The following is a 14,256-nucleotide window of genomic DNA, read 5'->3' as shown; positions in this document are numbered from 1 at the left end:
CTGTGGGGATGAGAGAGACTCACGGTTGGTGTGTTGCCTCCTAGGTGCCAGGGTGCGTGATGTCTCTGATCGTGTTTTTGGGATCCTTAAGGGGGAGGGGGAGCAGCCCCAAGTTGTGGCCCACATTGGCACCAACGACATAGGTAGGAAGAGAGATGGGGATTTAAGGCAGAATATCAGGGAGCTAGGATGGAAGCTGAGAGCCAGGACGAACAGATTTGTTGTCTCTGGTTTGTTGCCTGTGCCATGTCCTAGTGAGGCGAGGAATATGGAGAGAGAAGAGTTGAACACGTGGCTACAGGGATGGTGCAGGAGGGAGGGTTTTGGATTCTTGGATAATTGGGGCTCTTTCTGGGGTAGGTGGGACCTCTACAAGCAAGATGGTCTTCACCTGAACCAGAGGGGTACCAATATCCTGGGGGGGAAATTTGCTAAGGCTATTTGGGTGGTTTTAAACTAATTCAGCAGGGGGATGGGCACCAAAATTGTAGTTCGAGTACAGAAAAGGTTGAGAGTAGAGTGGTCCAAAATAAAGTTTCAAGGAAGCAAGATGGCACCGGCAAGCAAGAAGTTGGTTTGAAGTATGTCTACTTCAATGCCAGGAGCGTCCGGAATAAGGTGGGTGAACTTGTAGCATGGGTTAGTACCTGGGACTTCGATGTTGTGGCCATTTCAGAGACATGGATAGAGCAGGGACAGGAATGATTGTTGCAGGTTCCGGGATTTAGATATTTAAAGAGCAGAGAAGATGGTAAAAGGGGCGGAGGTGTGGCATTGTTGGTCAAGGACGGTATAACAGTTGCAGAAAGGATGCTTGGGGACTCGTCAACTGAGGTAGTATGGGCTGAGGTTAGAAACAGGAAAGGAGAGGTCACCCTGTTGGGAGTTTTCTATAGGCCTCCGAATAGTTCCAGAGATGTAGAGGAAAGGATAGCAAAGCTGATTCTCGATACGAGTGAGAGAGACAGGGTAGTTGTCATGGGGGACTTCAACTTTCCAAATATTGACTGGGAACACTATAGTTCGAGTACTATAGATGGGTCAGTTTTTGTCCAGTGTGTGCAGGAGGGCTTCCTGACACAGTATGTAGATAGGCCAACAAGGGGCGAAGCCACATTAGATTTGGTACTGGGTAATGAGCCTGGCCAGGTGTTAGATTTGGAAGTAGGTGAGCACTTTGGTGATAGCGATCACAATTCTGTTATGTTTACTTTAGTGATGGAAAGGGATAGGTGTATACCACTGGGCAAGAGTTATAGCTGGGGGAAAGGCAATTATGATGAGATTAGGCAAGATTTAGGGAGCATAGGATGGGGAAGGAAACTGCAGGGGATGGGCACAGTAGAAATGTGGAGCTTATTCAAGGAAAAGCTCCTGTGTGTCCTAGATAAGTATGTACCTGTCGGGCAGAGAGGAAGCTGTAGAGTGCGGGAGCCGTGGTTTACGAAGGAGGTGGAATCTCTGGTCAAGAGGAGGAAGAAGGCTTATGTTAGGATTAGATGTGAAGGCTCAGTTAGGGCACTTGAGGGCTACGACGTAGCCAGAAAAGACCTAAAGAGAGAGCTCAGAAGAGCCAGGAGGAGACATGAGAAGTTGTTGGCGGATAGGATCAGGGTAAACCCTAAGGCTTTCTATAGGTATTTAAGGAATAAAAGAATGACGAAAGTAAGATTAGGCCCAATCAAGAATAGTAGTGGTAAGTTGTGTGTGGAGTCAGATAAGATAGGGGAAGCACTAAATGAATATTTTTCAACAGTATTCACTCTAGAAAACGACAATGTTGTCGAGGAGAATACTGAGATACAGGCTACTAGACTAGGTGGGATTGAGGTTCACAAGGAAGAGGTATTAGAAATCCTACAGAGGGTGAAGATAGATAAGTCCCCTGGGCTGGATGGGATTTATCCTCGGATCCTCTGGGAAGCCAGGGAGGATATTGCCGAGCCTTTGGCATTGATCTTTAACTCGTCATTGTCTACAGGAATAGTGCCAGAAGACTGGAGGATAGCAAATGTGGTTCCCCTGTTCAAGAAGGGGAGTAGAGACAACCCTGGTAATTATAGATCAGTGAGCCTTACCTCAGTTGTTGGTAAAGTGTTGGAAAAGGTTACAAGGGATAGGATTTATAATCATCTAGAAAAGAATAAATTGATTAGGGATAGTCAGCACGGTTTTGTGAAGGGAAGATCGTGCCTCACAAACCTTATTGAGTTCTTTGAGAAGGTGACCAAACAGGTAGATGAGAGTAAACCGGTTGATGTGGTGTATATGGATTTCAGTAAGGCGTTCGATAAGGTTCCCCACAATAGGCTATTGTACAAAATGCAGAGGAATGGAATTGTGGGAGATTTAGCAGTTTGGATCAGAAATTGGCTTGCTGACAGAAGACAGAGGGTGGTAGTTGATGGGAAATGTTCATCCTGGAGACCAGTTACTAGTGGTGTACCGCAAGGGTCGGTGTTGGGTCCACTGCTGTTTGTCATTTTTCTAAATGACCTGGATGAGGGCGTAGAAGGATGGGTTAGTAAATTTGCAGAAGACACTAAGGTTGGTGGAGTTGTGGATAGTGACGAAGGATGCTGTAGGTTGCAGAGAGACATAGATAAGTTGCAGAGCTGGGCTGAGAGGTGGCAAATGGAGTTTAATGCAGACAAGTGTGAGGTGATGCACTTTGGTAGGAGTAACCAGAAGGCAAAGTACAGGGCTAATGGTAAGATTCTTAGTAGAGTAGATGAGCAGAGAGATCTCGGTGTCCATGTACACATGTCATTGAAAGTTACCACCCAGGTTGACAGGGCTGTTAAGAAGGCATACAGTGTTTTAGCTTTTATTAATAGAGGGATCGGGTTCCGGAACCAAGACGTTATGGTGAAGCTGTACAAAACTCTGGTGCGGCCGCACTTGGAGTATTGCGTACAGTTCTGGTCACCGCATTATAAGAAGGATGTGGAAGCTTTGGAAAGGGTGCAGAGGAGATTTACCAGGATGTTGCCTGGTATGGAGGGAAGGTCTTACGAGGAAAGGCTGAGGGACTTGAGGCTGTTTTCATTAGAGAGAAGAAGGTTGAGAGGTGACTTAATTGAAACATATAAAATAATCAGAGGGTTAGATAGGGTGGATAGGGAGAGCCTTTTTCCTAGGATGGTGACGGCGAGCATGAGGGGGCATAGCTTTAAATTGAGGGGTGTAAGATATAGAACAGATGTCAGAGGTAGTTTCTTTACTCAGAGAGTAGTAAGGGAATGGAACGCTTTGCCTGCAATGGTAGTATTTTCGCCAACTTTAGGTACATTTAAGTTGTCATTGGACAAGCATATGGACGTACATGGAATAGTGTAGGCTAGATGGACTTCAGATCGGTATGACAGGTCGGCACAACATCGAGGGCCGAAGGGCCTGTACTGTGCTGTTATGTTCTATGTTCTATCATAGCATGCCTGTGACTCAGTTCGAATATGATTTCCATTTCAATGCTGCTCTTTGGAACATAACTGGCACTTTTCATTGTAAGGCTGCTGCAGGACATTTTGCACGCCAAAACAAGAACCCACATCATAAATTGCCCCAGGATGAATCTCAAAGCTCATGCTTGCTCTCTTAGCACTCAGTCGCTTTGCGCTTGGATTCTCACAACAGCTCTGCTTTGCCCTTTTGCAGTTTACCACCTCATTCAGAACTTAAAGTCTCAAAGTACTTCTGTCTTGCATTGCTGTTTAGCACAGGCACAAAGTCAGGTAGCTTTTCATGATTATCAGCAGTGATTAGTCAAGGGAATAGACACCATGCTGTATGATGCTGTGCTACATCAATGTCACACCAGCACCATTTATGTGGCTTCATTTAAATGGTCATGTCTCAAAATCTAAGGGCAGTAGTGCTTGGTCAACTAAAGGGTTACTGTTGTCAGTCACTGCTTCTGCATCAAGAGCGGTGTCCAATCTCAGTTTCGAGGCTTGAACACAGGCAGTTGGCTTTTTGGGGAGGTCAGGATGTCTGTACCATTGCGGTCTGGAGTGTAGACCCGAGTAAGTACTTTAGGCCCAGTGCAAAAACTCCAGAGTTTACAGTAAATCAGTTGAGAGCTCCACAGAGATAAGTCAGCGGTCTGATCATTCATTCGGTGGGGATGTCCATTCAAGTTGATGGGGGTGGTGGGTGCGTGGTGTGGGAGGCAGGGTGTTGGTGAGTCAGTCAGTCCTGGAAGTTATAAGACCATATGAAATAGTGGCAGTAGTAGGCCATCTGGCCGGTCAAGTTTGCTCTGCCATTCAATAAGATCATTGTTGGTCTTTTCGGGGAAATTAGTTTCACTCACCTGCCCGCTCACCATAGCCTTTAATTCCTTTACTGTCAAAAATTTATCTATGTCTGCATTTAAAACATTCAAGGTAGCCTTGACTTATTCATTAGGCAGGTAATTTCACAGATTCACAACCCTTTGGGTGAAGAAGTTCCTCTGCAACTCAATCTTAAATCTGCTCACCCTTATTCTGTGTCTATGCCACCTAGTTCTTGTTTCACATGCTAGTGAAAATAACCTTCCTGCTTCCACCTTATCTATTTCCTTCACAGTTTTATATGTTTCTATAAGACACCCCCTCATTCTTCTAAATTCCAATGAATATGATTCTAGTCCACTCAATCTCTCCTCATATACCAATCCTCTCACCTCCGGAATCAACCTAGTGACACTCCTCTGCATCCTCTTGTGCCAGTCATCTTAATAATGATCAAGGAGGGGAGAGATTATCAGAAGCCCCTACTATGGTAGGGATATTTGGTAAGTCAACTGTGGGGATTGGAGGCAGAATGCTGAGATGTTGAGCGGACCATAATTGTAAAGGGAGGATCTCAACATAATGCATTAGAGGATATGTGTAGCAAGTATAGAAATGTTGCAGCACACTTTTGGGACTGGGAACGCTAAGGAACCAAAATACGTTTGCTGCAGCCTAGATCAGTCAGGGAAATCTTGCAGTGCAGTCCATACAAAAAGGTCTTGATGGTGCTCTGCACAGTTGGAAGAAGCAAAGAAAAAATATAATGGATGCTGTGGAGCTGAGAGAGAAACAGCAGAATTCTGAGGAGGAGGAGGAGGATGAGGACGTTGAGCAGGAGGAATGGTGGAACATTGCAACATCAGGACTTCACTGACATCTTTCAAATAGCTGGGTGTTGTGATCATTCATTGACTGTATATGTGTGTGGTTGCTTGAAAGGTACATTGTCACTATTTTCTTCCCAGAAGCCTGCTGCATTTTTTTTGGTTAGTAGTTTTTCTTTGCTTTTGCTGTTATCGATTAAAAAGTAAAAGATTTCCACCGTTTTAAGAATGTCCACCATTTTATGCTCCCACACTGAGCCATGGCAAATATCATGCTACAATGGATATTAGGAAAAGAGTTCTAATCCCTGAAACATGATTCAAAGCTCCCATTAGTGCTAAGGGCATGTAATCTATGCAGCTTGATTCTCATAGCTGGAGGTGAAATGACAGTTGAGCAAACAAGTGATGTCGTAAAATAACGACATAAATTAGCACTTAGCTGATTTTTGGTAAAATTCATTCTAGTGAGTTGGCAGAATCATGGTTCTAAAGATCATGAAACAGTATGATAGGGTTGCCACAGAGAAGATGCCTCTACTTGCAGACAATATGAGAACTCGGCCCCATAAAAATGAGATGGCCAATGAATTCAATACAGGAGAAACATCTTTACCTGAGAATGGTTAGAATGTAGAACAGAAGTTGAGGTAAAAAGCATACATGTATTTAAGTGGGAGTTAGATAATATTCAAGGAAGAAAGCAATGCAAGGTTATGTTAGATGAAGAGAGTAACATGAGGCATAAATGAAGCCATCAATCTGTTGGAATGAATGGCCTAGTTCTGTAACGGAACCACATTTTGTGTATGGCTGGCCAGCTCAGATGGTTAAGAGTGTGGTGTTGACAGCACAGGTTCAGTTTCTGTAATAGCTGACATAGTTCTTGGAGACTGCCTTACAGCTTATCACAATGTTATGATATCATCGAGCTATGCTTAGCAATTTTCGGGTACCAAGGATGCTATGTGAAGAGGTTAAAATAAAACTATTTTGTGATCAGTCAAAATAATTATGATTGAAAGATAATATTAATAAGACACTGGAAGGTGATAACCATTTTAATTGTGATAACCAGTTATTACCTGCAGTTGATTCTGCAAACATGAATCACTTGTTAGTTTGTACATCCAGCGTTTTCTGGATAGGATTTTTGTTGTTTTCAGATTCCTTTCAAGTTAGGTATCTGTTTACAGTGCAGATTTATCATTCTTCATTTTGAATATTCCAAAAATTATAGTTAAAGCCATTAAGGCTGCATATCATTGGATTTTCACAAGCAAATTTTGTTAAGAGAGCAGGTAGAGCAATGGGACTTTTTTTGCAGCATTATCTTAAGTTTGTTTCTATAATGAATAGTTATGTGCGTTGAGATGAAAAATGAATATTTGTGGTAGTTTAGATTGCAACAATATTCTCAAAGTGGTGGTCTTAATCAGGTAGGCTACAACGATGACTAATGTGGCAGATGGATATATACTGGTAAAGTAAATGTATTGAAATAAGGGCGTGGCTGAGATACATTAAATGAATTTTATTTTTTAACACACTACTACTGTAAGTGAAGTTGGTATACTAAATTATGATATTGGGTTCGTGCCAAGGAGTTGAAAAACCTTTGTCTTACGCAATTCTACTTTCATTACATCTCTCTCCAATCATACTTATTCTGTATATTGCCTATCACCAAACTCTTATAAAACTAATTTCTCTTTTTCTATTAACTGTGTGAACCTAAGCTGCACAGCCATTTGGAGGATTCCTACTTTAATGATAGTTCTGCATGTAAAATTGAGGTTGGCAGAGCTTTCACATTGATCTATATTAATTTGAACTAGGTTGGTGTAGAAACTTTATTACCAAGCCTGCTGGAGAAGAAAAGGTCAGTCAGTTCCAACATCGCTTGTTTCAATATCAAGAAATTATTCAAGTGTTAGAACCACTATAGAGAGGAGCCCCAAGATTGTTATTTGATATCAAGGATTTGGATTATGAGAAAAGATGAGAGAACCGGGCTTCTGAATTTGACATCAGTGAACTACATTAATAGAAACATAGAAAATGACAAATGCTAAAACTAAATCTTGAATATATTACCGAAAACATTGTTTTAACTGGCACCTTATGAACTGGCTCTCTCATTAAACTAATAAAAAAATTTACACCTCAAATACCACAACATTTACTGTATTATTCTGCCAAATGTTATAGTTGTTTAATTTATTTCTCCCAATGTAAATAAACTTGTTGCTCAATCAAATGGCGAAACAAAATATCAATAGCTGATTCAATTTCGAGTCAATTTCTTCTCAAATACCACCAACTATCGCGATGTTCGAGCAGTCGGTTGAGACTGAGTGAGAAGGCTCTCTGCTGGTAAGTTTTTTATTTAAGGCAAAGTTGCATATTATTTAAGTGATTTATGCTGTAAATAAACTACTATGATGTGTATGCCAGATAATAAAATGTGAGGCTGGATGAACACAGCAGGTCCAGCAGCATCTCAGGAGCACAAAGGCTGGCGTTTCGGGCCTAGACCCTTCATCAGAGAGGGGAATGGGGAGAGGGGTCTGGAATAAATAGGGAGAGAGGGGGAGGGGGAGGCGGACCAAAGATGGAGAGAAAAGAAGATAGGTGGAGAGCAGAGTATAGGTGGGGACGTAGGGAGGGGATAGGTCAGTCCAGGGAAGACGGGCAAGTCAAGGAGGTGGGATGAGGTTAGTAGGCAGGAAATGGTGAGGGTTCTGGAAACCCCATCCCCCTCTCTGATGAAGGGTGTAGACCTGAAATGTCAGCTTTTGTGCTCCTGAGATGCTGCTGGGCCTGCTGTGTTCATCCAGCCTCACATTTTATTATCTTGGATTCTCCAGCATCTGCAGTTCCCATTATCAATGATGTGTATGCCCCCTGCATCATATTTCTGTTACTTAGTATGTGTTTTTAAGATTGATTATGTGAATCTCTTGATTATTCGCAATATTTGATCAGTTGGCATACTCATGGTCCTTTAGGCACTGGATAGTAAAATGTTTACTGAATTTTGAATTATACATGAAGAACAAGTAGCTATAAGTTCAAACTGGTAAAATGTAAGCTTAGGACATATTCAGAGCCCCATTTTTCATACAAAGATTAATCACTTGGGAATGAACTTCCATTGATGTGCTGGAAGCAGAAATTCCTGGCTGCTTTTTATGAAAGAATTGGGAGTTCCACAGTGATCAGTGCTGGGCAACAACTATTCATAATATAGTAACAACTTGGATGAGGAAAGTGAATGTACGGTAGCCAAGTTTGCAGATGACACAATTAAACTCTGAAGGTAAGTGATGAGGGTGACCCAAAGAGTCTCTAGATGGAGATAGAAAAATTAAAGGAGTGGACAAAAACTGGGTGGATAAAATATAATGTGGAAAAATGCAAAGTTATGTACTATGGCAGGAAAAATAGTGGAATTGAATATTATTTAAGTGTAGAAATACTGCAAAAAAGCTCCAGAACAATGCGATTTATCTGTCCGTGTCCATGACTCACAAAACACTAGCATTTAATAATGATAGGGAAGGCAAGTACAATGTTGGCCATTATTTCAAAGGGAATGGAGTATAAAAGTAGGGAGAGTTTACGGAAGCACTACAAGGTACTAGTTAGATCACATCTGGAAATCTGTGAACGGTTTTGGACACCTTATTGAAGGAGAGATATACAGACATTGGCGGCAAAGCAGAGGAGGTTCACTAAACTGATTCTGGGTATGGAGGGTCTGTCAAATGAGGAGAGGTTGAGGAGGTTAGGCCTGTAGATATCTGGAGGGATTCTGGTTTTGCTCACTCCTTCACATTTGTGTTTAGAAGAATGAGAGGTGAACGTTTTAAAAATATAAGATTCTTAGGGATTTTGGACAAGACGATGTGGAAAGGTTATTTCCTTTTGAGACAGTCCAGGCCTAGAAGAGATAAACTGAGTGTAAGGGGTCACCCATTCATTGCAGAGATGGGAGCAACTTTTTTTCTCTGAGGGTAGTGAATGTGTGAAATTCTTACCACTGAGGACTGTCAAGGCTGGGACATAAGTATACATTCAAGGCTGAGATAGAGAGATTTTTAATCTGCTAGGGATTCGAGGGTTATGAGGATAAGGCAGGAAAGTGGAGGATTATCAGATCAGAGATAACAAAGTGAGGGGGTTGGATGAACACAGCAGGCCAAGCAGCATCTTAGGAGCACAAAAGCTGACGTTTCGGGCCTAGACCCTTCATTAGAAAAGGGGGACGGGGAGAGGGTTCTGAAATAAATAGGGAGAGAGGGGGAGGCAGACTGGATAGGTCAGTCTGAGGAAGTTGGGCAAAGTTGCAGTCAGTGTGACCGGTTGAAGTGTCAGGAATAAGTGTGACGAACTGACAGCATGGATCAGTATTTGGAGCAACAATATTGTGGCCATCATGGGGACTTGGATAATTTAAGGGCAGGAATGATTGTTGGATGTTCTGGGGTTTAGATGTTTTAAAAGAAATAGGAAGGGAGGTAAAAGAGGTGGCGGAGTGACGTTGTTAGTCAGGGATGGTATCACAGCCATAGAAAGGGAGGTCGTGAAGGAGGTTTTCTCCACTGAGTCAATATGGGTGGAAGTCAGAAACAGGAAAGGGGCAGGCACTTTATTAGGAGTTTTCTATAGACCCCAAAATAACAACAGAGACACTGAGGAACAGATTGGGAGACTGATTGTGGAAAGGTGCAGAAGTAATAAGGTTGTTGTCATGGGTGACTTCAACTTAGAACATAGAACGGTCCAGCACAGTACAGGCCTTCAACCCGTCACACTGACTGCAACTTTGCCCTATCAACTGTCTATCCTTTCTCACAGACTCTCTGCATGCTGTATCTGCCTGTACACCAGCTAATCCATCCTCTGGTCCGTAGCTCTGGTTTCTATACCTCTGCCAAATTAGTTTAAACCCTCCCAACGAGTTCTAGCAAACATTCTGCCCAGGTTTTTGTAGCCCCTCCAGTTCAGGTGCAACCCACCCTTCTTGTAGAGGTCTCACCTTCCCCAGAAGGTATCCTAATGATCCACATATCTGAAACACTCCCTCCTACATCAGCTGTGTATCCAAGTGTATCATTCTCTATTCCAAGACTCGCTAGCCAGTGACACGGGCAGTAATTCTGAGATTACTACTCTGCTCGTCCTGCATTTTAGCTTCCAACCTAACTCCCTATATTCAATTTTCAGGTCATCATCCCTTTTCCTAGTTATGTCATTGGTACCGATGTGTACTACAACTTCTGGCTGCTCACCCTCCCCCTTAAGAATCCTGAAGGCTCAATCCAAGACATCCCTGACCCTAAATGACTATTTTTAAAATCTGGACATATGGTCATCTCTTGTGCTTGTTAGGTTTTTATTCCTAGTTTGATCCCTGTTAACTTCTACATAACGTGATGGCATTTTTTGCGAACACGATGCCAGTTTCCACATGTTATCCTAAGCAGGAGATGAACGTTTCAATGATAATGGGAACTGCAGATGCTGGAGAATCCAAGATAATAAAGTGTGAAGCTGGATGAACACAGCAGACCAATCAGCATCTCAGGAGCACAAGAGCTGATGTTTCGGGCCTAGACCCTTCATCAGAGAGGGGGATGGGGTGAGGGTTCTGGAATAAATAGGGAGAGAGGGGGAGGCGGACCAAAGATGGAGAGAAAAGAAGATAGGTGGAGAGGAGAGTATAGGTGGGGAGGTAGGGAGGGGATAGGTCAGTCCAGGGAAGACGGACAGGTCAAGGAGGTGGGATGAGGTTAGTAGGTAGGAAATGGAGGTGCGGCTTGGGGTGGGAGGAAGGGATGGGTGAGAGGAAGAACAGTTTAGGGAGGCAGAGACAGGCTGGGCTGGTTTTGGGATGCAGTGGGGGGAGGGGAAAAGCTGGGCTGGATTTGGGATGCGGTGGGGGAAGGGGAGATTTTGAAGCTGGTGAAGTCCACATTGATACCATTGGGCTGCAGGGTTCCCAAGCGGAATATGATTTGCTGTTCCTGCAACCTTCGGGTGGCATCATTGTGGCACTGCAGGAGGCCCATGATGTACATGTTGTCTGAGGAATGGGAGGGGGAGTTGAAATGGTTCGTGACTGGGAGGTGCAGTTGTTTATTGCAAACCAAGTGGAGGTGTTCTGCAGAGCGGTCCCCAAGCCTCCGCTTGGTTTCCTCAGTGTAGAGGAAGCCACACCGGGTACAATGGATACAGTATACCACATTGGCAGATGTGCAGGTGAACCTCTGCTTAATATGGAAAGTCATCTTGGGACCTGGGATAGGGGTGAGGGAGGAGGTGTGGGGGCAAATGTAGCACTTCCTGCGGTTGCAGGGGAAAGTGCCAGGTGTGGTGGGGTTGGAGGGCAGTGTGGAGCGAACAAGGGAGTCACGGACAGAGTGGTCTCTCCGGAAGGCAGACAAGGGTGGGGATGGAAAAACGTCTTGGGTGGTGGGGTCCGATTGTAGATGCCTTGGGTGGTGGGGTGAAAGTTTCAATGCCAGCTTGAGGATGTCAGCAAGAAGAGCTCCATGATGTAACAATGGACAAACCAGACCCCTTTATGGCTAATGGAATGCTCTTGACATGTAGTCACTGTTGTAATGTGGGATACATTTATAACATTAAATTTGAAGACATGAACAACCCAAAGACCATGAAACTTTTTTTTTATTCTTCATTATTTAGAAATGAGGATCTATTAAGTCTCCTCAACTGGAATTGGCTGCTGTTGGCGAAATAGCACAGGTTAACTACTCACCATTGGCATATTTCTTTGATGCATCAGCCATTACACTTCACCTTATCTCTTCTCGTAGAAGTATACTTGCAATCGTATAATATTTCATGACCAGGGGAATCCCTCATGCAATATTACATCGATGATTTTCCCTCTTAAGGGACAGCTGAGTTACCAGCCATAAAATTACTTAGGCAGTATAATTTATTTAAGACATTCTCTGAAGCTCAATGACAAGAGATCACCTTAGAATAACAGTTACATCTTGACTTCACACTACATTGCCCAGCTAAAAATTAATATGGAAATGTTGCACAAATTTTTTATAATACAAGATAGGAAGAAAATTTTGACTCATAGAAGTAGCTCTGAGTGTAAATACTGAAACCTGTAAATAGGATATTATTCCAAGTAAAAGGTGAAAAGTTCATTGCCAGTGTAAGCAATAGTTCCATGATATAACATAGAACACTACAGTGCAGTACAGGCCCTTCGGCCTCGATGTTGTGCCGACCCGTGAAACCAAACTGAAGCCCATCTAACCTACACTATTCCATTATTATCCATATGTTTATCCAATGACCATTTAAAAATGCCCTAAAATTTGGCGAGTCTACTACTGTTGCAGGCAGGGCATTCCATACCAATGCATCTAATTGTACAATGAAATAGATAAGAAGTGAATAAGAGAAAGAGGTTGATAAAATCAAGAGAGGCATGAATAGGGTGAACAGCTAAAGTCGTTTACCCAGGGTACAGGAGTCCAAAACTAGAGGGTATACATTTAAGGCGAGAGGCGAAAGATTTAAAAGGAACCTGAGGAGCAACTTTTCATACGGAGGGTGGTACATATATGAGAATATCTGGTCAGCATGAGTTGCGTGTATTTGTGTTGTGCAATGCAATGATGCTTTTAGAGGCAGCTGGAAGGAGAATTTGAGACTAGCAGTATGAAGAATCTTTCAAATTAAGGATTCCACGTAACAACAGCCCTGGCTGGTTGAGCTGCAGGGTGTTATAGTATTCTAAGCATCAAGCAGAAGAAACATACAGAGCCTATACAGAGAAAGCATCCATCTCTCTCTTTCTCTCTCTCTCCTTCTTCCTCTCTCTGTTTCCATGTGGAGAAAAGGTAGAAAAACTAAGAAAACTTAAAAGGAAGTATTGTGAAACAAGCAAGGGCCTAAATTGGCCGAAGTTCCTCTGATCAACTGTGTGTTTGAGTGTATGTTTGTGTTTTGAGAGTGGAAATCTTTACTTTTGTTAAAGCTGTGTATTAAATAAATTTTTTTTTTCTGTTAACAAAAATTGTTGTGATTTTCTTCTGTCCTGAATAGTGGCCAGTGAGGAAAACTGGTTATTTTGGCAGTCTCACTGAGATTGTATACATTTTTACATACTGTAATGGTTTGTGAAACAGTGGGGTATGATTGTCAACACACACATTCCTGTTAAGTTGTGGCAGGGTGGATGATGGCTTCTAATGGATTTCTCCAAAGGTTAGTAACAGGGTCATTGCTTGTTTTTGATCTTTGTTAATGATCTAGATGTGGGTTCATAGAGCATAATTTTAAAACTTGAAGATGATACATGACTTGCAAATGATCTGTAAGATAGTGACAGATTTCAAGACTATGCAGGCATGCTCAGAGAATGCACTGATAGGGCAGCAGATAAAACTTAATGAAGAGAAATGTGAAGTGACCTATTTTGGGAGAAATGACAAGGAAAGGTGATTTAAAATAAAATAAAATATACGATTCTAAAGAGTCTGCAGGGACAAAGGAACCTCTGAGTATATATGCACAGTTAATTGAACTGTGATGATAGTGGTACAAAGTGACTAATAAATTTCAACTTTCATCATCCAATTTTGACATCTAGGATGTTTCATAGTCTAAACTGGTTTTAAAAAAAGGCAAAACACTGGTTTGTGATGGCTTCAGTGATATCATGGTCAGGTTGAGCCATGCTCTTAAAACCATCAGTAAAAAAGAATTAGTCTCAGTTGAAAATAACATTATTACAAAAAGACAGATCTGGAGTCTGCAGGTTGATTTACACCTTTCAAGAAATTTCACATGTTGGGTGAAAGACATTTACAGATTATCCAGCATGGGAAAGCAATAAAGCCACACAAGGAAATAAACAAAGTGAACTGTATTTCAAGCAAGCAGTAAAATGCAACAGAACTGGAAGTCTCCCTCCCTCTCTCTCTCTCTTATCTTGTCTCTCTCAGCCCCTTGAAAATAACACCTGGTGATAAGGCAAAATGCCAAAAAAATCCATTCACCGAGATTTCAAGTATATATATGTAAACTTTGCCGATACTGAGGATATAGGACACCAATTAAAGTGTGGAATCAGGTTAAAGTTTACTGCC

The sequence above is a fragment of the Stegostoma tigrinum genome, chromosome 14 (genome assembly GCF_030684315.1).
Source record: "Stegostoma tigrinum isolate sSteTig4 chromosome 14, sSteTig4.hap1, whole genome shotgun sequence".
In the NCBI taxonomy this organism is placed as follows: Eukaryota; Metazoa; Chordata; class Chondrichthyes; order Orectolobiformes; family Stegostomatidae; genus Stegostoma; species Stegostoma tigrinum.
This window is presented reverse-complemented; position numbering follows the sequence as displayed.